The sequence below is a fragment of the Mus caroli genome, unplaced genomic scaffold, assembly GCF_978045245.1.
Source record: "Mus caroli unplaced genomic scaffold, Mus_caroli_1 scaffold_10, whole genome shotgun sequence".
Classification (NCBI taxonomy): domain Eukaryota; kingdom Metazoa; phylum Chordata; class Mammalia; order Rodentia; family Muridae; genus Mus; species Mus caroli.
In genome coordinates this window covers 97458739-97483222 of record NW_028227265.1, presented here as the reverse complement: position 1 = coordinate 97483222, position 24484 = coordinate 97458739, and the positions used below count along the sequence as shown (strand labels likewise).

Here is a 24484-nt window from a genome sequence, read left to right as displayed (position 1 = left end):
TTTTAGCTACTGCAAATATTCTTTCTAAGCATCTCATCATTGGTCAATAAGTTTTATGTGAACACATTTTCTATGTCTCTGGGATATTGACTAGGGAGACTATTGATGAGCTATTTATGTGAACATAATTGCAAGTTTGGCATTTCTATAAAAACTTCCAAACTATTTTCCAGAGTGGCCATAGCATTCAATTCCCATAACAATGCCTGAGTGATGCAGTGTCTCAGAATTTGGGCAGGATTTTGTTTTGCCAACAACTTTTATATTCTAGCCATTTAAATAGGCCTATAATAATATATCACTATAATTTTAATTTACATTTCTTTAAAAGCTAATAATTTAGAGCAACATTTTTATCAACTTTTTGTTGTTGTTTGGTTTTTTGTTTGTTTGTTTGCTACTTTTTTTTTACTATCTATATCCTTTTCTGATAAAGTATTAAGTTACATCCTTTGATTTTATCACACTTTTTGTTGAGTGTGGGGGGTGGGGTATAACAGCAACTCACAAGTTGAGGGAAGGGTAGCTGTTTCTCTGTTTCCATCATGGGGTCCTGAGGATCAAACTCTGGTCCTTAGGCTTGGAAACACGCACCCTTACCTGCTATGTCATTTTCACCAATCTATCCCATTTCCTTCTATCATTTGTTCATTTTCAAAATATCTTGCTACTAAGATGTGCTTCTCATACACAGAGGAATTCTATGCATGAGTAGAGAATAATTAAATGATGACATTTTGGGGAAAATAGTTGGACTCAAGAAGATTATAATAAGAGAAATAAGACATACTAAAAAAAGAAATATGTCAACATACTATCCCATATGCATAATCTATAGTTATGTAATATATATGAGTGCATATATTTATGTATATATATATATACATAACATATATGTATATACACTTATATATACATATCATATAGATTATACGTGTGTGTGTGTGTGTGGAATGGGGAGAACTCTTGAGGACCTGGGTGAAACAGAGTTATGAAATATACATGACAGAAAAGCAGAAGACCATCTGGGTGATGGAGGATAACCAGCAAAAGAAGGACAAGTTGATGGGAGAGGACAATGGAAAAGAAAGTTGAATAAAGACAAGTGATAATTTCAGGGAGGTGTGAAAAGGCTACAAAAACACCCATGACTTTGGATGATAATTTGGTTCTTTAAAAGACTTTTATTTCAGCCATTGAGCTTCTAATCAGGCCATTTAGTGACAGTATTGAGTGAGGCATACAGCTTCAGGTAATAGGAGTAGAACACAGTCAAATGCTTTACTTCTATTAGGCCATGTTTCTGAGTCTTTGTTTGTTTGTTTGTTTGTTTGTTTGTTTTAAATATAGAACTTTAGGATTCCTTTACATACCCTCTTCTTAATCTTTTTTCATCAAAAAACAGGTATAGGCTTGTAAGCTTGAAAGGAATAATCGGCAGATGAAGGAAGATATCCTGCTTATAACAAATTTATTAATGATGCAGGCAAATAAAATCTACCACAAGGAGGTCCCAGAGTATCCAAAGCATCTTTTATAGGTTATTACTGCTTATTATTTTTCCTTTTGTGGAGTAAAACCAGACTTCAGGGTATATCAATTTGATGCCATAACTATTTTAAAAGTAGTTGGGGTATTTTTTTATTTCATTTCATATTTTGGGGTGTTTGTTTCTTTGTTTATTTGTAGGTGTGTTTTGGTGTGTATTTTTGCAGCGTAAGTAAAAAAAGGTAAAGAAAAATTGCCCTGGCCTAAACAAGAGAAGACAACTCAGAACTCTGGAAGCCTCAAAAAGCCAATTGGACAGTTGTAAATTCTGAGTAATGCATCACTGCTCTCAGAGAAATGAGCAGCCTGCTTGATGCTCTTTTCTGTCAACAAAGGGAAAAAATGCAAATTGTAAATGTCCAAACTGTCTGGGTTCAGAATGCAGACAGAGAAGATTCATACTGTTATCTTTTCTCTGCTAAACTGCATAACCTTGTATGGCAGCTTGTATGGTAAGAGACTGTGACTAAGTCCTCCTGTCCCTTCTAGAATAGTATCTGGAAGACACTTCATACTCAGTCCCATGGTGATACAACTGTAGAGTTAATAGGGCTTCTATACTCAATAGTCTACTCTGGCAGTGAGCACATATTTGCATACACACACATGCACATACAAACATGCACACATGTATACATACATATATGTAATATGTTTTATAATCTATATATACACATCTATATATTACATAAATATTTTTACATATACAGTATGTACGCATATTTACTTCAGTTATCTACACACAAATGACTGACCTAGTTTTAACAGAATGATTTGGTATTGCTTGTGAAACTTTCTAACATTTAATTCTTATGACTGGAACATATCTCCTTTGTCTAATAATATAAATGCTATAAAAGCTATTTCCATTCCCAGTATAGTTTCAGAACAGCTGGTCTATATTTCCCATCCAACAAGTGTTCATACTAGACTCTCATTAAAGATGACCATGTATATTTTCCCTCAGGCAAGTTGACATCAAGTCCCTAATTTCTCCAAGATCATATTTTCTAAGAATCGAATCGTTTGAAAAATACACCGAGACTTCTCCACACTCTACGTACCTGCTTGTCTTTCCTCTCATATGTCCTTTCTGCTGCAAACCATCATCACTACTGGAATGGTCTTCTTCACAGCATCCCTAAATTTGTCTCACAAAGTTGAAGCCTAAAGCCCAAATAGTGATATCTGAAAATGAAAATGATCTCAATGGAACCTGGAGAGGTTTGGCAGCTAAGTGCCTGGCTGTTCTTGTTGAAAAACTAGAATTGAGTCCCAGCACCCACTTGGTGGCTCACAACCATCTGTATCTCCAGTACCATAGGATCTGATACCCTCTTCTGGCCACCAGGCAATGCCTGTGGTGTGCAAACATGTGCAGGTGAAACATTTACATATTTTTAAAAAAAGCTTCAGAGGGAAGGGAGGCCCTTGGTCCTGTAGAGGCTTCATTGCCCCAGTGTAGGGGGATGCTAGAGGGGTGAGGCGGGAGTCAGTAGGTGGATGGGGGAGCACCCTCTTAGAGGCAAGTGGGAAGGGAGACGTTGCAGAGGGGAGACAGGGAAGGAGGACAACATTTGAAATGTAAATAAATAAAATAACCCATTGATTAAAACAAGCTTAGACTGATAATTGATTGATGTTTTATATATTCACATTGTCTCCTTTCCTGTCTCATTCTAGAAGGACCAGAAGGCTTTAAAACAGCTTACATCAAGTCTGCTCTTAAGGTTGTCATTATTAATCTTATCTCTTGAATTGTTAGTCTAGATCACAGGAAACCCATCTGCTATCACATTCTTCTGGGTGCTTATTTTCAGCCTTTTCTGAAACAGGAAACCGAATAAAAGTAATAAAAAGACTCCCATTACTGAGTGGGAAATACTAAAGGGAACTATTTATTGATTACATTTGCTGATCTAAACCCGAGAAGAGTGACATGAATATCCTGAGCAATTACTGTGATGGGAAAATGAGGAAGCCAGTCTCTAGAACATTTGAGCGGACAGGAAGCCAAGCAGAGGGTATGCAGTTCACTTGACCCATGTCATTTCTGCATGGAATCTACATGGGAAAGATGATCCCCTGCAGCTGGGATTACTTTCTATCATTCTTAGGCATCCTCGGGAAGTAAGAGTCAAAGCCTGAGGTGAGGCCGCTTCAGATCTCAGATCTGTGGTCAAAAGGCATGGATCTAAATACAAATTGATGCTGAGGTTGCCTGCTTCCGTTGGATGTTGGTGCCCCATCAGCAGCGCTCCCACAGAACACACCCGAGGCTTTGCTTTCGAAAAGCCTTAGACTTCAGTGTTAGGCATGAATATACAAAATATATTCAAAGAAAGCCAATGAATTTATGGTTGAGACTGGATTTTCTTCTCCTTTTTACCATGTTTGATCATCTACCTTGTCATCAACAGTAGCTGAAAATTATTGTTACTGTTTTCTAAAAACCTAAAGTAATCTTCTTTATATCTTTTTGACAATTTGTTTACTTTTCTCCAACATTGGTCTTGAATTGACTTTGTAATCACACCAAGAATTAAACATTTTCATATATTTAAAAAGGCTATGTAAAATTACCAAAACAATGAAGTCAAAAGTTAGCTATGCTAAAACATTAATACCAATTGTCCCTAGAAAATGGGCTAGAAGTGGTCACTTGCTTTCATTAAATTGTCTATATTGTCCATATTTTAATAAGGAAAATATGTGTTTCCTTTGAGGAAAAAAAAACATAATCTTCCACACTATTACTTTTGTAGCCACAAAGTAATTAGAAATTAAGCATGAAAAAGCTGTTTCATTAACTACAGATGTGGAAAACAGATAGAGAAATAAGTTTGTATGTTCTTTACTGAAGGATATAATATAATATTATACCCACTTTGTCATCTACCCAGTCCCGTTCTAGTTTTTAGTCTTTCTGCAAGGAAAAGAAATTATTAACAGGACAACTTTATGCATATAGTTTCTTACCTCCAATTAACTGACTATATTTCCTGGCTTTTATGAATAATTTGCACTGAGCTATACTATTTGCACAACATATCCTTTTCCACCTTAATATCAATAAATAACCCAATTTTATTATGTATTAATCTAAGCAAATTAGTGAATTAAGTAGCAGAGAGGCATAGTGAAAATATTTTTTTAATGCAATGTGGGTGCCATAAGGTGCACCCTCCTAATTCTAGCCACTTAAAGGGATGAGGTAAGAACACTGCTTGATCCTAGAATTTTAAAGCCAGCCAAAGAAACCTAAGAAATGAGGGAGAGTGGAAGCAAATAGGGAGGGAGCAGAGGGTCAGAGAGAAAAGAAAAAGGAAAGGAAAAGAAAATATGATTCATGTCTTTACTCTAACATATTTAAATTTCAAAACAAGTGCATAATACTTCATTTTCCAGGGCTTTTATTTTCCTAGTTTCTCTGCTGCTTGAGACAAATGTGGATGCTGCTGCTACAGTATGTCTTCTGCATCTTGTACCTACATGCACACTGACCTGGTTAAAAACTACTATTGTGACTTCAGGGGCAGAACATATACATGTCATCTACTCACTTATAGTGAATTGTGGACATCTGATTTAGATAGACAAATAGAATTCTAGGCAGGAGTCTATTAGCCAAATGTGTCAATACAAAAGCAATCCACACAGAAGCTAAACGTAGGCGGTGATCATTCTCTTGTGGCTCTGCTTTCCTTACCACAACATCCTCTGTATCTAAATATATATCACAAACAGGATCTGACCACTCTACACGTCAGATGTTTTATTATGTTCTTTAACTATTAATATACTCCACTGTTATTTCCACAACTACTCCTTATGAGATATCAGGAAGAAAAATAAAAACTAATTACCTAAAAGTCATTTGTTTAGAAACAATAATTTCAGAGCATGAAATATTCATTTCCAATTTGACACTTACTTGGACCTTATCAAGGTCACAGTGTGTTATGTAACCGCACACCCGCTGGTAGAATTAAATCCAATAGCTGACAAAACATTTTAGAAAACGTCACAGGACTATTTTGACTTGTTCGTTATTTAACTCGTATTAGATCACTGAAAAACTCTATATCCCCAATCACCAGAATGTTAAATTGAGAGGCAACTTTGCAAGGTCTCAGTTATTTTGAAACGAAGTCACAAAGCTTCTTGCCTTCCTGAAGTTCTCTTCCCTCTCCTACATTAGCCCATACTATATCCTATTTACTTGTTCACACTATATTTTAAACCCTATTCTTGTCAGTGAGATCACTGACTATCCCAGAAGAAGTAAGAAAAATACGTAAAGTGCCATTCCCAAAGGCACATGATATATATTGAATATATTAATCTATGTAGTCTATAAACAATTAAAATGAAATAAGTGTTAGGTCAACAAGCACAGAGTGGTAAAGTCAATATGTGGCTTTGTAGGCTCTGGCTGTCAGATGAGCTCAGAGATATGTTCTTCATACTCATACACGTGCACTTATGTTTCATGCATAACAGCTCAAATACCATTTGGGCAGAAAGTGAAGATGGAGTCAGGGAATGGTCACAATATGTGGAGATGGGAAAAGACAAATGCACCAAGGTACCTTGTGAGGTCCATAACTGAAGATAATCCAGCAGGAAGGAGCCCTCTCTGTGGTCAGCTGCCTGGCCATGGGCACCTTCCTTCTGCAGCACTTTGCTTAGCAGCGATGAACTAGTCGCAGACTCTCTGTTAGAGCAATTGAAGAGCTATGCCGACCACACTTTCCCCTCAAAAGACCTTTTGTGGTTTCTTTGAGTTAGAGTTTTCATTATATATTATTCCCTCCAGGGTCCAAAGAATATTAAAGCACTGGAGTTTGTTTTACATAAGATTTCAAAATATTATTCACCAGTGTCAAACACAATGGCCTTAAAACTTGCAAGAATGCATTCCCAATGTCTCAAAGGATCAGAAACTGGGACTACAGAGACAACAGGTTAGAGTGAGTGCTGTTCTTACAGAGTTCCATTCCCAGCAGCCATCAGGCAGCTCACAGTCGAAGACTCCGGTCTCAGGACGATGTCTCTGACTTCCATGGGCACCCCACAAACCTGTACATGTCCATACAAAGATCTACACATGTACATGTAAGTAAAATAGTTTTCAAAAGGTCTTAAGAAGAAAGAGAAACCAAGAAGACCTATATTATTACTCTGTCAAATTTATCTGATATTAAGGCAAAATGGATAGGGAGCTGTTCAATTTTAAATGCATTTTAAATAAAATATAATTATATCACTTTCCCATTTTTCTTTTCTTTTTCCTGCTCCCAGCATGTCCCCACTCCAAGACCTCCTCTCTTCCCTTACTGTCAAATTAATAGCCTCTTTTATTGTATTATTGATATATATACATATATATATAGTCATATATATATATATACATGCAAATATATAAATACAATCTACTGAGTCCAATTTTCATTGGAGTCAAATTTCATTATATATATATTAGTTTTAAGGCTTCTCTCTTTGTATTAGAAAAGAAATCAGAGGATTAATCCTTAGGAACAACTAATTCTTCCTCTCCAACAGACATTAGTACCCTGTCATACTTTGGGAATATGACCCCAGGAGATTGCCCCATTTCGGTGTTAGCATGCCTATTGCCACTGTCATTGTTTAGGTCCTATTTATGCAGCCTTATGTAAGAAAGGAAGTCTGGTAGCAGACTGGAGGGAATCATATCTGGTAATAGAAACTCAGTCAACAGCACAGGGCTAGTAAGATCATGGATATTTGAAGAGAATCTACTACGACTACTTTGCACACTGGCAGAGTTTCTTAACTACATTCTAAATACCATCCTTATACTCTCAGTTAAGTGTAGCAATAATCAAGTCATCAACTTTCCTCCCCCTCTCTATCTCTATGTCTATGTCTATCTCTATCTGTCTCCTCTCTCCATCTCTCTGTCTGTCTCTGTCTGTCTATCTCTCTGTTTCTCTGTCTGTCTATCTCTCTGTCCTCTCTCTGTCCTCTCTCTGCCCCCCCTCTCAAAAAAAAAAAACACACACACACACACCTGGACACTAAGGAAAGATAAGGTCACAGTGGATCTATCTGAAGCCTAGCTCCTACAACCTTAGCTCAGGGAACAACATCATGAAAGGACAAGAAAAGTCTGTAAGAGCCACCAAACTTTTAGTGATTGATTGTTACATACAGAGACTGCCAAACACACCCATTAAGTTCCAGGAGACTAAGCCACCAATGGAAGGGCATACACTGGTTGGTCCGAGGCCCCAGGCACATATGAAGCAAAGGACTGACTACCTTGTCTGACCCCAGTGGGAGAGGACACACCTAATCCTGTAGAGATTTGATGCCTAGAGAAGAGGGATTCATCAGGGGAGGCGGGAGAGGGGTACACTCTCAGAGGCAAAGGGAAGGGGGTGAAGAACTCTGGAAGGGAGACTTGGAGGGGGCAACATTTGGGATATAAATAAATAAAATAATGAATTTAAAAAGAGAAGTGATAAGCTAAGAAGGGAGGGTGCAGGCAAATTAAATGCACCTGCATATTTATTCTGAGTGCCAAACAATAGTGCTAAATAATTACAGATTCAAGAAACTCCACAATTCTATTAATTTTACATAGCCAAAGACTGCAAGCATCTGAATTAATTAACAGCCTTTTATTGTGAAGACTGGGATTCATATAGACCACAGAATTGACAGGAATGCAATGCAATCGGTACACTAAATGGCAACTGTCTTAATTCCTTACAACCAACTGAACATTAGGATGTAAGGATGTTGCACTGTGCCATAACCCTCTCCCCTACTTCCTATTTCATGAAAAAGTGGATATGTGAGATCCTAATAAAAGCTGGGCTATTCTCCTTGCTCTGCAGAAAAACTTCCCCCAGATAAACCTATTTTCTAGATTTGTCAAACATTACATGCATGATCATCAATTGATATTTTTCAATTCTTGGAGCCTGAAATAGAAACTTTAAAACATTTCTTCATTACATGAATGGATGAAGTAATTAAGTTTCTAAATTGCTCTATGGTTGAGAGCCTCTTCTCCTCATTCACCATCATTCCATTGGCATGAATTATGTGACTGGATACACTAGATAAGTTCAAAATAGATAAGTATGTATGTTCCAGTCAATTGGCTTATATTTCCATCCACATATTTTCAAAGAGAAGATTTTTTATGCTGTCAAGCAAAAACTCTTTTTTGAATTGCTTAAGTCTTTTGTGTAATTGGGCAATTAAGGATGTGTTTACCATAGTAAAATTAATAAACAGGACGCTCTGAGGGTGTTTGAGAGAACTTATAGTGACAATGGTAAAAAAGCACTGCACATAACCAAAGAGATGTTTGTCCCAAGCGATTAGTTAAATATTTGGTATTTATAACTTTTGCATAACTTTGCGGCTCAGGTTAAATATTAAAGTCTCCCTTGGTAGCTCATTTATAACTGTCTGATAAGAGAGCAAGACATTTAACATTGATCACTCATATGCAGTGGATGCTTTTTAATATCATCAGAGAAACTCTATGAGGATAATCACTTTCTACAGTTCTTCACTTGGAGAAATAAAGAATCCAAGAGTGTAACAACTGTAAGCTAAGATCTCATGATAGAGATACACGGTCAACAACTGTTATTCCAATCTCGTGCTTGTCACACCTTGTTTGTACTATCCATTATTCTAGAAGATCTAGGGGATGCAATTGTGCCTGATGTCAACTATAGGCTTCACAAGGGTAGAATCGTTCTTCTTCGGTTTCAAACAATTACAAAGGGCCTACAAGATGGCACAACAGCTAAATAGTTGACAGCCAGAAAGGTGGATGATGTGTATTTGATCCCCAAAAGTTTATTTGAAAATGTGGATGCTGTGGTACACATCTGTATTCCTAGGAAGATGACAGGAGTCCAGTATAGCTGTCCCTTGATAGACTCTGCCAGAATCAAACCAATAAAGATGCAGATGTACACACCCAAACATTGGACTGAGCACCTATGGGGAAATTAGGGCAAGAACTGTAGGAGTTGAAGGAGTTTGCAACCTCATAGGAAGAACAACAATATCAACTAACCAGACCCTCCCCCAAAAGCTCCCAGGGACTAAACCACCAAACAAAGAGTACGCAGCGGGTACCCATGGTTCCAGCTGTATTAGCAGGATTGCCTTATCTGACATCACTGGAGGAGGAGCCCCTTGGTCCCATGGGGGCTTGATGACCCAGAACAGGGGAACACTAAGCCCCTGAAGCAAGAGTGGGTGGGCAGGTAGGAGAGCACCCTCATAGAGGCAGGGGGAAGGAGGAGGGGATAGGAACCTTGTGGAGGGGAAACTGGGAATGGGGATAACTTTTGAAATATACATAAATAAATAAAGTAACCAATAAAAAAGGAAAATTGCTAAAAACTTAGGGCTAGTACAATGGGCAAGCAAAAGAGAGCTCCTGCCTCAAAAACAATGAGAGAGAGAGAGAGAGATGTTCCTGACAAGTGGTCCTCTGACTTCCATATGCAAATTGTAGTACATATACACCTGCATTCACACTGACAGTCATATATGCATGCATGCACATATCCACAAATTAATTAATACATTAAATAATCCTTAACACATAATCGGTGTTCAATAAACGCAGTATAAATATAACATTTAAGTCTTAAAATGTTTTTTCTCTTTTTATTTTTTTAGATTGAAATATAATTATGTCACTGTCTCCATTCTCTTTTCTCCTTGCATCCCTCATGTCTACCCCCTCCTTGCTCAATTTTGAAATCATAATCTCTTACATCCTCTCTCTCTCTCTCTCTCTCTCTCTCTCTCTCTCACACACACACACACACACACACACACACACACACACACACTCACCCTGCTTAGTCTGCTTACTGTTGCCTGCTTCATACTGGATAACCAATTAAGGAACTCATTCCCGGGAAAGACCATGTCTCCTGTTCTCAGCGTTCCTTATGGGCCTTCAGTTCTTTATATATGGGTAGGGCTCTGTGAGACTTCTTTTTTCCATGTTAGTAAGTCTGTTGGTCTATTGGTTGATGTTGTAGTTCTTCAGGTTTGGTTTAGGCTGCTGTATTGTTGATCTCTGCCACTTCTTCTTCCCTTGGTTCTAATTTTAAATAACCTGGGTCATCTGATAGAAAGCGGCTGAGTTACTTGAAATGAAGATGACCCACAACCGCATCACTACACCCAGTGCTGCAGAAATACACATGAAAGGACCAAGCAATTCACACTCCAAAAAGACTTCTTTGTTATTCCTCTAGTTCTCCTTCCTCTCTCAGCTCACTGGCCTTCAAAATAAGGGATAAAGTAACTGTTAAGCAACTATTGAAACACTCTTAGCTACCACCTAGAACACAAGAGTTCAGTCTCTCCATCTAACCCGTCTCTGAAACTGGTTGGGCTAGACTGATGGCCCCCTGTTATCTTTGCATGCTAGCCACCATACTTTGTTTAACAATCCTCTTATCATATTAAAATGGAATCTGTAACTTGTCATTACTAGGAGAATACAGTAAAGATGGCTGGCTGTCAAATTAATAATTATATTACATAATTTCACAGTGCCTACCTCCTTTACAGACTGGCAGTGAAAAAGGAAGTGGCCACAGGAGGGGTCTACTTATAATGAAGTAGTGGCCTTGATATTAGATAACATCAAATGAAAATCCTTAGCAGAACAGTTCCCAAGGAGCTACATTAAGGCCTTTATTACAGGTTTACATTCACAGCTATGTATGCTATATCCTTCCATAAATCAAAGGTCATGCATTGCATCATCCCAAAGTTCTAACTGTGCTACCAGGTGTGGTGATTTTCTACGGTGGCCTGCCTTCTCAATCTATTCTAAGACTTCTCAACCTTACCTGTGAATATGTTTTAATTTTCTATCATCATCACAAGCTATACTAGGTTATATCATCTATAAATTTTAGTTAAATTAATTTTAAAAATATGCTAAAATTTAGAGATATAATCTACCTATATACGTGATTTAAATATCAATTAGTAATTCCCTAAATGTAATATGAAAGAGACATAAAAGGATGTTCATTTAGAGTAAAGGACAAGCATTATAATAAAAAACTGGACAAAAACTGGAAAATTTAATAAAGTACATGATGCCTGTATCCATGATGATTGTCAGTAATATGACAACAGAAGCTGCAAAACTGATGAGTGACTTGGTATTTGTAACTGAAGGACCACAGACAGAGTGGCCTTTGGATATGTCATCCACCATGAAAGACAGAGCATTTCTGATAACTTCAGAACCAACAAAAGTGAAATATGATCAACTTATATGAGTATCTTTCTGGAAAGCTCAGAGCATGCTAAAAAGGTGGAAATAGCACTTTGTGTTTATAACTAAGGAGAAATTAAATCTTAGCTCAGGCAGTTATGAACAGGTTGTTCACTTACATGCAAATCCACAGAGTCACTCAAGCATTTTATGAGAAGCAGGGTAATTTCCTTCTGAGCAAGATTTTCAAATACATTGACAGGGCATCTGGCATAGCTTCCTTTATCAATCACTGTGGTAATAAAAGTCCTACCCATATGTTAAAGCACCTCAAATGGAGCACTGTCCTCATTGGGAACCATGGCTCCAACTGATAGCATTTATAGCATAACATAAAATATATGAAAATGCATACAAAACAATGTACAAATGAAAGTTTCTGGAGTTGACAGATAACCAGAAAATTTTCCAGCAAGCCTAATATATTAGGTACAAATACAATATTCATAGTAGTAGTGTCGATAATTCTAAGCATAGACTCTCTACTATTATGTCTACTATATGCAGTTATGATGATGCCAGTAATCTAGCTCTATTATCTATAGCTGTGTGGGTATTATACATATATTATACATATAAACATATTATATATAAACATATATTATACATTTAAAATCAATAACTAAGAGTCCCTGGACCACACCCAAAGGACATATTTGCTCACCTGCATTGGTAGAAATGCAAAGCATCATGGGAAATTTTGCCTTTCATTCATAAAGTGAAAATTGTGCCAAAATCACAGGCATGATTCAATTAAACTGGATGACCAGTCAAGGGCACTTTCATCTTCCCCATGTAATGAAAATAGCCATGCATATTGATCAAGGACTCCAGTAGGAAATCACACATTAATTGATGGATCAAGGAGCATGGAACCAAACAAAGAGACAGGAAAAGGATGTGTCTTTAAAGGAGATATATTGCAAGTATGGAAGTTCAAATGGAAGTAATCATTTCACAAACACAGACCACACTATCCTTGTCAAATCCACCATAGTCTGTCACTTCAGATGTATTGAAAAACAAAACCACCCCTCCTTGTAGCAACTAACTCCCTGTGACAACTTCAGCAACATTAGGCTGTTGTCTGGATTCTCTGCTCTGCTCCCAGGAGCGACAGGATGTGTGAGGGCATTCTTGCCTATCTCCTGTGGGTGTGCAGAACCATTTCACAAAAGGAAACTGAGCAATGAAGGTCATCGTTGGCTCTCTCTCTCTCTTTCTTTTTTTTTTTTTTTTCATGGTGCTGGAGATTAGACTTAGGGGCTCACTCATGTTGAGAAAGTACTCTGTCACTGATCTTCACGCAAACCTGGTACTTTGGGGTTCTGTTTGGTTTTTAATTTTGAGAGAAATCACTATGGCCCGCATGCAGACCTTGACTTTGCAATCCCACCTCAGCCTTCCAGCTAGCGAACATTACAGTCATGTGCCATCATAAAACCTCCCTATTGATTTTCAGTTCCAGTCTTATTTCTGTCTCCACGAGTGCAGAACTGTGAGTCCCACCTCAATAGCCACCCTTCAGGAACCCAGCATTACTTCAGGACTTACCTGAGTTCGCACATAGCTTCTTTCTTCTTGGCTGTCTAAATATTTGCAGTGTGCGATCGATCATGGTGAACCACAGCTGCTCCTTGTCCTATGCTTTAACACAGTATAAGATGCTTCTGAAACGTATGTTTCTTGTTCTAAATATTAAAATAATTATAGTTTTAAACTCTATTATTACTGGATCAACTTTTGATCATTATGCATAAAACATAAAACCAAATGTCTTTCCCTAAAGACAAAAAATATCTCAAAGACCAATTATGGCTACAATATAGTGAATGGCATTGTTAGAATATTTAGAGGGAGAGCTTTGGGGTTGCTGACTACTTATTAATGTGAAACCATGAAGAAAGCGAACTTTCCTTTGCTATCAGCCCCTAAGGTTCACAGGACTGTTTTCAAAGTGCCCTGATATTAATTAATTCCCACCAAAACTAATACTGACGTCTTGTTTTAATATTCCAGCCTTGTATTATCCCAAAAGCCTGATCAGAAATGAGAAATCTTTTCTGATTCTGCTCTATCTTCATCCTTATCTTAGTGACTGAGCTTTCAAGTGCAGATAAAACATAGATTCTAGAGAACACTCCTGGGCCTTTCTATTACGTGTCACCAAATAGAAGAAGAGGAAACAGTTTGATTTCTTATATTTCCTCCAAACAATTCTAAAAACATACAGCTGTCACCAGGAAAATGTCTAAACCATGACAAAAGACTCTTAGTTATTCTAAACCTAGTTTTGAAACAGGGCTGGTATATGGAGGTAATGGCTAGACTTCCCCAGGGCTGAGGTTTCATGAATGTGTCTGATGTAGCTGAAATAAAAAGGTATTTCCTCCCTCACGAGAAAATGGTGTAAGATTGAAGTACAAGGGTTGTGGGAAACAGGCCTTTTTACACAGAGAAGTGCATTACGAAGCTTATGAATGAATTTCTCATTCATCTAGTTCCTGCTGATGGAAAACAATGCAAATGCAATTAACAGCTTCTTTTCCCCCATCTCCACTGAAGCCAAGAACTTCCCAACATGGAAGTGCTCAGAGCTACTGAATGAGCACCTACAGAGGTGATTACTATGCCACAGCAGATGGACATCAGAGATGTTTCAATCGTGACATGAATTACAGCTGCATTTGCTCAATATCCACACATCTTAATGATCTCCTAGCCAGTGATTAACATTGACTGGGCAATGCTGCCCAGGATACTACTATACCACACAGGGCCATGGTAACAGAGCAACACTGTCGTAAATTTGTCGCTCTTTCTTTCTAAAGACTTTTTGTCAAATTGTCCACAATGAGTGCCAATTCATTTTTCATGTGAAATTATGCAAATCACAATATTTATTAGTTAATAAACGCTGAGTTCATCATTTTTGATTTTTCAAAAGGAGAAAATGTATGTAGATTTTTTTTCTTTTTTTAGGGGTAAGTTACTGGTTATTTCTTTGTTTTATTCCTAAATACGAGCCACACGTGGGATAAAATTTTTAAAATCAGATGGAATAGGATATGCTGTGACTCTAAGGTAGATTCTGGATACCCTTCTTGTCCTCTGGGGAAGATGCCACATGCTGGAGTGACAGACATCCTCTCAGGTGATGAGAATCTTGAAGTTGGGAAGCCCTGAATAAAGACATAGTCACAGGCTCTGCTAGACAGAGACGTTTCATTTGGAGAGTGGCAGGACACTGGTCTTTGGGATAAATCAGACACAACTTGGGGTTAAGACCAACTCTCTCCTGTCCCTTCAGCCTCATAAACATGCATATGCTACCATTCTTTGTGGAAGAAAAACAAGAGTTTAGAGTTGGGAACACAGGTAGAAGTTGGAACAATCTTCAGTGAGTCCTTTTTGGAAGTTACCTTTAAATTCTCAACCAGAGAGAACAGCTGTCTTATTTTCAGGATTCCTACCACCACTGTATCAGGTGGGATTCACAGGAGCAGTCAGTGAGGCCAGTGTAATTAATTCTGCAGCAATAGGTCTGAGAGCTTCTGCATGCACAGCTGTAAGGCTTGGTGGAACTAAGACTCATAAGCCACCACCACTGGGATGGTGATGAGTTCACCACTCGATCCCAACCATCACTGCTAAGTTATCCAACTCTTAAACTTTACCTTCAAACGATTCTGAATAAAAACACCCTTTAAGGGATGACTTGACCAATGAAGTGATTGATTTTATTTTGGCTTCATTTTGACCAACTTCTCCCTCAATAATTCTTATACTATTACTCAGAAGCACTTACAAAGTGGTGGAGAATCTGAAGGAAAGAGGCTGGTGTGTCTCCACCCCATTATACAAAATGTGTCGATCACTTTTATTTGAAACCAATCTACCTCTTTAACTTCACTTTTATCCATTTCCATCTCAGATTTATCTGAAATACTCATTCTAAACTGCTCTGAAATTTATATGAAGCCTTCTATTTTTATCTGCCTATTTCTGGCCTTTATTGAGCCATCTATGATATCGTGCTCACTCCGTAATTGGGCTCCTTCCCTTCTGATTACTCTAACCTGTGCTTGAGTGTAATTGGACCCCGTTTACCATCTGACTAAATTCTTGGCCCTGAATCCTCATAATCTTACCTCTACAAAGTCTAATTATGTTCGTTCTTCAAGATATTCCCCCACCACTGAAACCAAGGGAAAGAAATGACTATAACCTAATCCCATGCCTTTTCCTAAAATATTGTAGAAAAATCTGAAACTTCTCTTCTTCTCAACTCCGGGCAAGAGATTCATAGAATTCTAAATTATCGTGCCAACTTTCTTTCTTATTAAAGCTCTCTTCTTATTTTTGTGGTTTGTATTATGGCTTACAGAAGCTATTCAAACAATGACTTTGCTTTACAGGTTTTATTAGGTACAATGAATCCATGTCCAGGAATTCGGAAAGATACTTAGATTTTGTCACTGCCCTGATAGGATTAGACACCATTCTTTAACAATTTAATAATCCCATGGTTTACAGAATGCTTTAGCTCTTAGATAAATGCTTAAATTTGGGGAGTATCATAAGTGATTGCACTATATATCTTCTAGATACTAAATTAAGTTCAAAGTTAACATAGACCATAAATGATCTCTGGAAGATATATGCAAGGGAGAACTTGAATGTGGACCAATCATTTCTTGCAAAGAAGACCAAAGTAGAAAACTAATTTTTACCCCAACAAAGGATATTTAGAAAGTTCAAAAGCAGTATTGGTCTCATGTAATTGATTAAATTCTTTTATGATGTATCTTTAGTGACATATTTATTTTATTAATAATAAAAGGCATGTATATGTAGAAGCCATCTACTAATTCCCCAATCTCTAAATTCCCTACTGATCTGAATTAAAATTTCACATCTTAGCCATTCTGACTGGTGTAAGGTTGAATTTCAGGGTCATTTTGATTTGCATTTTTCTGATGATTCAGGTTGTTGAACATTTCTTTAAGTACTTCTCAGTCATTCAAAATTCCTCTGTGGAGAATTCTCCGTTTAGCTCTGTACCCATTTTTTTAATTAGGTTATTTGTTTTTTGGAGTCTAATTTATCGATTGTTTATAACAATTTGGATATGAGACCTCTACTTGATGTAGGGTTAGTAAAGATCTTTTCCCAATCTGAAAAATGTTATTTTTATCCTATTGTCAGTGTCCTTTACCTTACAGAAGCTTTTCAGTTTCATGAGGTCCCATTTGTCAATTATTGATCTTACAGCCTGACCCATTGGTGTTCTGTTCAGGAAATTTCCTCCTGTGCCAATGTGTTTGAGGCTTTTTCTTACTTTCTCTTCTCTTAGATTGAGTGTATCTGGTTTTATGTGGAGGTCCTTTGTCCACTTGGACTTGAGCTTTGTACAAGGAGATAAATACAGATCAATACACATACTTCTACATGCAGACAACCAGGTAGACCAGCACCATTTGTTGAATGAAGATGCTTTCTTTTTTTTTTTTTTTCATTGTATGGCTTTGGCTTCTTTGTCAAAGATCAAGTGTCCATAGGTAGATGGGTTTATTACTGGGTCTTTGGTTTTATGCCACTGATTGTCCTGTCTATCTCTATACCAATATCATGCAGTTGTTATCATTATTGCTCTGTAGTACAGCTTGAGGTCAGAGATGGTGATTCGGCCAGAATTTCTGTTATTGATTAGAAGTATTTCTGCTATCTTGTTTTTTTTGTTTGTTTGTTAGTTTTTTCATATGAAGTTGAGAGTTACTCTTCTCATGTCTGTGAAGAATTGTGTTGGAGTTTTGATGGGGATTGCATCGAGTCTGTATATTGCTTTTGGTAGGATAGCCATATTTTCCTATTAATACTACTAATCCACAAGCATTGGAGATGTTCCTATCTTCTAAAGTCTTCTTTGACTTTTTTATTCAGGGACTTGAAGTTTTTGTCATACAGATCTTTCACTTGTTTGGTTAGAGTTACATCAAGATGTGACTATTGTGAAGGGTGTTATTTCCCAAGGCTACTGATATGTTTGAGTTAATTTTTTATCCAGCCACTTTGATGAAATTGTTTGTCAGATGTAGAAGATCTCTAGTAGATTTTTTGGGTCATTTATGCATATTATCATGTCATCCACAAATGGTGATATCTTGACTTCTTCCTTTCCAACTTGTATCCCCTTGATCTCCTTTTGCTGTCTTATTTCTCTAGCTAGAACTTCAAGTACTGTATTGAACAGATAGCAAGAGAGTGGGCAACCTAGTGGGATTGCTTCAAGTTTCTCTCCATTTAATTTGATATTGGCTGTTGGTTTGATGTATATTGCTTTTATTGTGTTTAGGTGTGGGCCTTGAATTCTTGATCTAAGACTTTTAACATGAAGGGTTGTTATATTTTGTCAACGGCTTTCTCGGTATCTAATGAGATGATCATTTTTTTCTTTGAGTTTGTTTATATAGTGGATTACGTTGATGGATTTCATATATTGAACCATTCCTGCATCCCTGGAATGAAGCCTACTTGATTGTGATGAATGATGGTTTTGAGGTGACTTGGAATCAGTTTATGAGAATTTTATTGAGTACTTTTGCATCAATATTTATAAGTGAAATTGGTTTGAAGTTCTCTTTCTTTGTTGGGTGTTTGTGTGGTTTAGGTGCCAGAGTACCCTTGAATTTAAGACTTAGAATACATTTAGTGTTGCTTCTGTTTCTATTTTGTGGAATAGTTTGAGGAGTATTGGTGTTAGCTCTTCTTTGAAAGCCTGGTAGAATTCGGCACTAAAACATCTGGCCCTGTGGTTTTTTTTTGTTTTTGTTTTTTTTTTTTTTGATTGGGGGTGTGTGTAATGCTTGCTTCTACTTCTTTAGGGGATATGGGACTATTTTCACAGTTTACTTGCTCTTAATTTAACTTTGGTATGTTGTATCAGACTAGAAAATCATCCACTTAATCTATATTTTCCAATTTTGTTGAGTATAGGTTTTTGTAATAAGATCTGATTTTTTTAAAATTTCCTTAATTTCTTTTGTTATGTCTCCCTTTTCTTTTCAGCTTTTGTTAATTTGGATACTGTATTTGGATACTGTATCTGTTTCCTTTAGTTAGTTTTGCTAAGTGTTTATCTATGTTGTTCATTTTCTCAAAGAACCAGCTTCTGGTTTTGATTCTTTGTTTCTAATTGGTTGATTTCTACCCTGAGTTTGATTATTTCTTGTCATCTACTTCTTTTGGGTATGTTTTGTTCTAGAGCTTTCAGGTGTTCTGTTGCTAGTGTAGGGTCTCTCCAATTTCTTTATGAGGGCACTTAGTGCTATGAATTTTCCTCTTAGCACTGCTTTCATTGTATCCTGTAAGTTTGGGTATGCTGTGCCATCATTTTCATTGATCTAGAAAATCTTTAATTTCTTTCTTTATTTCTTCCCTGACCAAGTTATCATTGAGTAGATATTTTTTTCAGTTTCCAAGAGTCTGTGGGCTTTCTCTTGTTTTGTTTGTTTGTTTGTTTGTTTGTTGCTGTTGTTGTTGTTGAAGTCTAACCTTAGTCTGTGGTGGTCTGATACAATGCATGGGATTATTTAAACCTTCTTGTATCTGTTGAGGCTTTTTTTTTATGACTGATTACATATGGTCAGTTTTGGATAAGATACCCTGAGGTGCTGAGAAGAAGGTATATCCTTTTGTTTTAGGGTGAGGATGTAAAGAAAAAGAAACATTCTTCCATTTCTGGTGAGATTTCAAACTGGAACAACCACCCTGGAAACCAATTGGCTGGTTCATCAGAAAATTAGAAGTAGCCCTACCTGAAGATCCAGCTACACCATTCCTGGGAATATACCCAAAAGATGTATTACACCATACCACAAGGACATGTGCTCTACTATGCTTATAGAAGCCTTGTTTGTAATAGCCAGAAGCTGAAAACAACTCAGATGTCCCTCGACTAAAGAATATATACAGAAAGTGTGGTTCATTTACATAATGGAATACTATTCAGCTATTAAAAATGAGGACATCATGAAGTTTGCAGGCAAATAGAAGAAAATATCATCCCAAATATATCCCCAAAGGACATACAGGGTATGCACTCACTGATAAGTGGATATTAGCCAAAAAGTTCAGAATAGCCATGATACAACTTACAGATGTTAGGAAGCTTAGCAAGAAGGAAGGCCCGAGGGGAGCATCCTCTCAGAGGTGGGGGGGAGGGGGTAAAGAACTCAGGGAGGAAGAACTGGAAAGTGGGTCAACTTTTGGAATGCAAATAAATAAATTAAAATAAAAGAACAAAGCAAAGTAGTTTCTCAAAACACATCCTGTGTTTTAACATCTTCAAAAATATATAAAATAAAATAAAATAAAATAAAATAAAATTGAACATCTTCTACTTCATTTTGGTTAATATAATTCCTAAGCCAGAATTTAAAACCATAGACATTTTCCAAAGTAACTAGAGAGGAAAATTTGCAAATTTCTGTATCCAACTTATAATAAATATTCTTCCAACATTATAATATTTGGCAGTATATGAACATTTCATTTCAAATTGAGGAATCTAAATTGGTCTCATTAGTTTGTATTTCCCTCACAATTTACAAGGAGTCATGTGCAAGGGACCATCCTATATCATAAAGCTTTATGGGATGCCAGTATATATGAGTATAAATATGCAAAGTAGACAATTTACATACAGAAATAACAAAGATTGAAACGGTGATGGCATCAATCCATCAAAGGATTTTAAAGGAACAAATTGTGATTTTGGAAGAACAAAAAAGTAAACAAATTGAAATGCATAAATCAAGAAAGTGGCTTGTCAGGCGAAGCCCTTAAACCTATTTCCTGTCACCTTTCCCAAGGTTAATGGGAGAGAGACACCGGTGCTCCTTAGTATGTTTTCAGTTTTGTGACTTTCCACAGTCAGAAAGGCAGCCATCTCACACACCACAGGCAATGCTGCGCTGACTACAAAGAAACAATGCAGGACACAACTCTCCTGGCTCCCAAAGATAAAGAGAAAAGAAGAGCGGAAAGACTAGGATGTTCACACATTGGAGATGAACTCAAATGTCACCTTAGCCAAACAAGTTAAACCTCCACATCTAAAATTTGACATTCCAAAATTCTTAGACTTAAAAAAAATAAAAATAATCTCAAGGAGACTGTACGATTGAACGACTGTTTTTCTAACTTTGAGGGGGAACAGTGCCCTCCTGAAATGAATTATGTAGGCAATTCAATAACTAAAAATGAAACATAAAAACTCACTTACCCTATACTTTAAAAAATCATTTCACTTTATAAATGGGAAACTGAACATTTTAAAAGCCACTTTCCTGTGCATCTGCAGAGCACTGCATTTTATGAAGTACCTCCTCATCTAGAGGCAAGAGCCATGCTATCTCTTCAACTTTTGCTGAAAATGACAACCGGGAACTATCTCAAGAAATTACCCTACGTTCAGACAATAGAAAGACCCTAATCAACTTGTATTTGCAGCCTATTATGAGAGAACTGTCATGTTTTGCTCTAATATGAGGAAATAAAGAGCCCCAAGGCTTCTAATCAGCCCCTAGTCTCTGCTTCTATTTCCTTGCTCAAAATATCCCAATGAAAGCACACAACTTGTACTTCTCTCATTTTCAAACACTGAAAAGAGCGAAATTATTCCTTACACGGATTTACTATTTTTATTTTACATGTCCACTTGCTTGCACGTGTACTGCATGTGCCCACAGAGGCCAGAAGAGAACGTAGGATCCTGTGGAGCTAGAGTTTCAGTGTATTGGATGTGTGTGCTGCCAGATCAGTAAGTGTTCTTAAAGTTCTATTTTCTGGTTCTGGTCCTACCATTCTCTTGCCACCCAAATGTAAACATGAAACAGTCTTACTGTTCAATTCAATTAACACCACCCTTGAATAGTTCCAAGTGGGAAATGCTTTTACACCACACACACACACACACACACACACACACACACACACACACAAATTTATTTGCCTATCAGGATTGAAAAGAAGAATATAAGCTGGTAGTTTCTATGGAAATAAGGAGAATGTGGTTCTGAAGATTAGTCACCACAGCCACTGGGTGACTTCAAATGTGCCTGAGACCACATTTAGAAAATTAAAAGTGGTTCACAGGTGGGCTTTGGGGTGATTGTGTGTGTGTGTGTGTGTGTGTGTGTGTGTGTGTGTGTGTTTTCTGATCAACATGGGAAACAGATCAAAAGTGTGGCTCTACCATGTGAGACATCAGAATATAAAAGTTTACCATTGTGAATGTCTTCCTCTGATATGAATATCTTGCTGACGATATTGTTTAGTTGCTACTCAGTTAAACAAGCCCCCCCCCTAGTTTCATAAGATCATAACCCCTCTGTACTTGATATGTGTGAGGTTTAGACCAGGTGGACCTTCTCGATCTGGAGAGTTCTGAGGAAACTTCCTTTCATCAGTGGTTCTCAGCCTTCCCAATGCTGCAACCCTTTAATACGGTTCCTCACATTGTGAAGTCCAGAAAGAGAAGTCAAAGCAACTGGAATCTTATAAAACTGAACAGGCCTTGGTTACAGGAAAGCATTAGCCTATACTCTGCTTGTCTGGAAGTTAGAAAATCTACAATAGTATATAAAATAATTTTATATAGAGCAAAGCTTTCTTGACTAGGATGAGATAAACACAATACCGAAAAGAACAAAATGGATATTCTTAGTGTTTTCTTCTCTCTTTAAGATCTCTTTCAGGATTCTCAGAACATTCCTCTAGTTAGGTTGGCCTTCCTTGATATGTCTCAAGCCAACAATGTGCCAGTCCCCAATGGATATACCTATAACATAACTCTTATATATAAGGTCCGGGGATCATCAAGAATGAGAAGTTGGAAAGACTGTAAGAGCCAGAGGACCAGGAACCCTGCTGTAAGATTGTGTCTCCTAGAAATGACAGAAAACTTACATGCATAGTACCACAACAACTTGGGTGCCTACATAACACTTGAATAATGGCAATATCAATAGAATTGCCAACGTAAAAGGGGGAGAGATTTCAGAGGACACCATCTTTAGAGAAAGAATGTCAGGGAACTAAAGGACTCCTAACAGAGGGAGAATTAATTTTCTCAGGGATGAGTCCCCAAATTGTCTATCTGATACTAAGTGGTTAGCTCTGAAATTATATACACATGAACAACATTAAACCAATCCAGAAGACTATATTCATACCCTGATGTATTTATACATACACACATACATCCAACAGTAACAATCAAGAATAAAAGGACATATTTGAGAGAGAGGGGGAGGCTCTGACATGGGGAGGTTGGATGGAGGAAAGGAATGATGCAATTATATTTTAACTTAAATACTTTTTAAAAGATGAGAAATACAAACAAAACCAAACATAGCATAGATGTTGGAACATGGTCCTTCAATGAAGCCCTGTGGGACTTCTGAGAGCAAACTATGTGAGCAGATCCATGTAAACAAAACAAGAGTCTTAGAACCTTTCTTCTTCTGTAATACAGGTTGCTCTTGAAATGTGCTTTTGTTCCCCTCCCAGGTGTAGAAAATCGGGATGGGTTTACCTCAGATTACCCATCATCTATTTTTACTATTCAGATGATGTTTCCAAACACTGTTCTTCCTTGTGACTGTATACTGCCTAAACCCATGTGAACTTTGCTCATGATGCTCAGAATATAAACTGTTTGATGCCCTTAATTTGCTTCTGGTGTTCAGCTTCACCCTAAGCCTCATTCATGTTCTTGGTGCCCAGGTTTCCATTTCAAGGCAATGCCCAACAGTTCTTGCATTTTATAGAAGTTGTGTGTTTAAAGGCATTCTCCAAAGATGATGTGGGTATGACAGAAACAAAAAGCAAGTAAAATTCCTTCAAATGCTGACATTACTTTTAAAGGGCAGATCAATTTCCAAAACCAAATTATATGAGAAAGTCATTAAAATAAGTCATGTCCGGGCTAAAACATGTGTTTAGGTATGTCATCTGATCATGTAAATCAACTTGAGCTCAAAGCCAATAATGTTTTGTCTCATAGCAAATGGTTTGCAATAAAAAGTACAAATATCAAAAACAAAAGATGAGTGTGAGAAATTCTGTCACAACATAGTGTCAGCTGAACAGAGCATGGCCATCTCCATCTTCCCTCTTTATCACTATTATCCAAGCTGAGCCTTAGAGTCACATAGAATTAGAAAGAATTGATAGGATATTTTATTTGGCTTAATAGAAAATATTTATGTAAATAAATGAAAACCATTTTCTTACCTGTGGCCCCAAATTGTTCTCTTCACAAACACAGGTGAATTACCCACACCTCTGTCTGTTCTAATTACATTAGCTATTGAAAATCCATATTTTAAGAAATTACATTTTTTTCAGCCTTTCATTTCTTCTTAGCAAACCTTCAAGGACGTTTACATGCCAAGCCAAAGAAGTCAATGAAACATGGCTACACCTGCACAGAGCATTGTTGATCACATGACTTTTACTTAGGAATGGCCACGCCTGACAAGGCTGTGCCAACCTGCTTCACATCCTGATGGAACTACAGAGACGCCTGACTCT

At 37.2% G+C, this 24484-nt stretch overlaps 1 long non-coding RNA gene across 2 annotated transcripts in view; it reads right to left on the bottom strand.

Moving 5' to 3' along the window:
- The window catches only part of LOC115031749 (uncharacterized), a 90090-nt gene extending 76519 nt beyond the window's left edge, over positions 1-13571 (bottom strand). For both annotated transcript variants that reach the window (XR_003837410.2, XR_003837411.2), the window contains exons 1-2: positions 13439-13571; positions 10435-10871 (exon numbers count right to left, since the gene is read on the bottom strand). This is a non-coding gene — a long non-coding RNA (uncharacterized LOC115031749). The remainder of the gene's footprint in view (positions 1-10434; positions 10872-13438) is intronic.
- Between the last annotated feature and the right edge of the window lie 10913 nt (positions 13572-24484).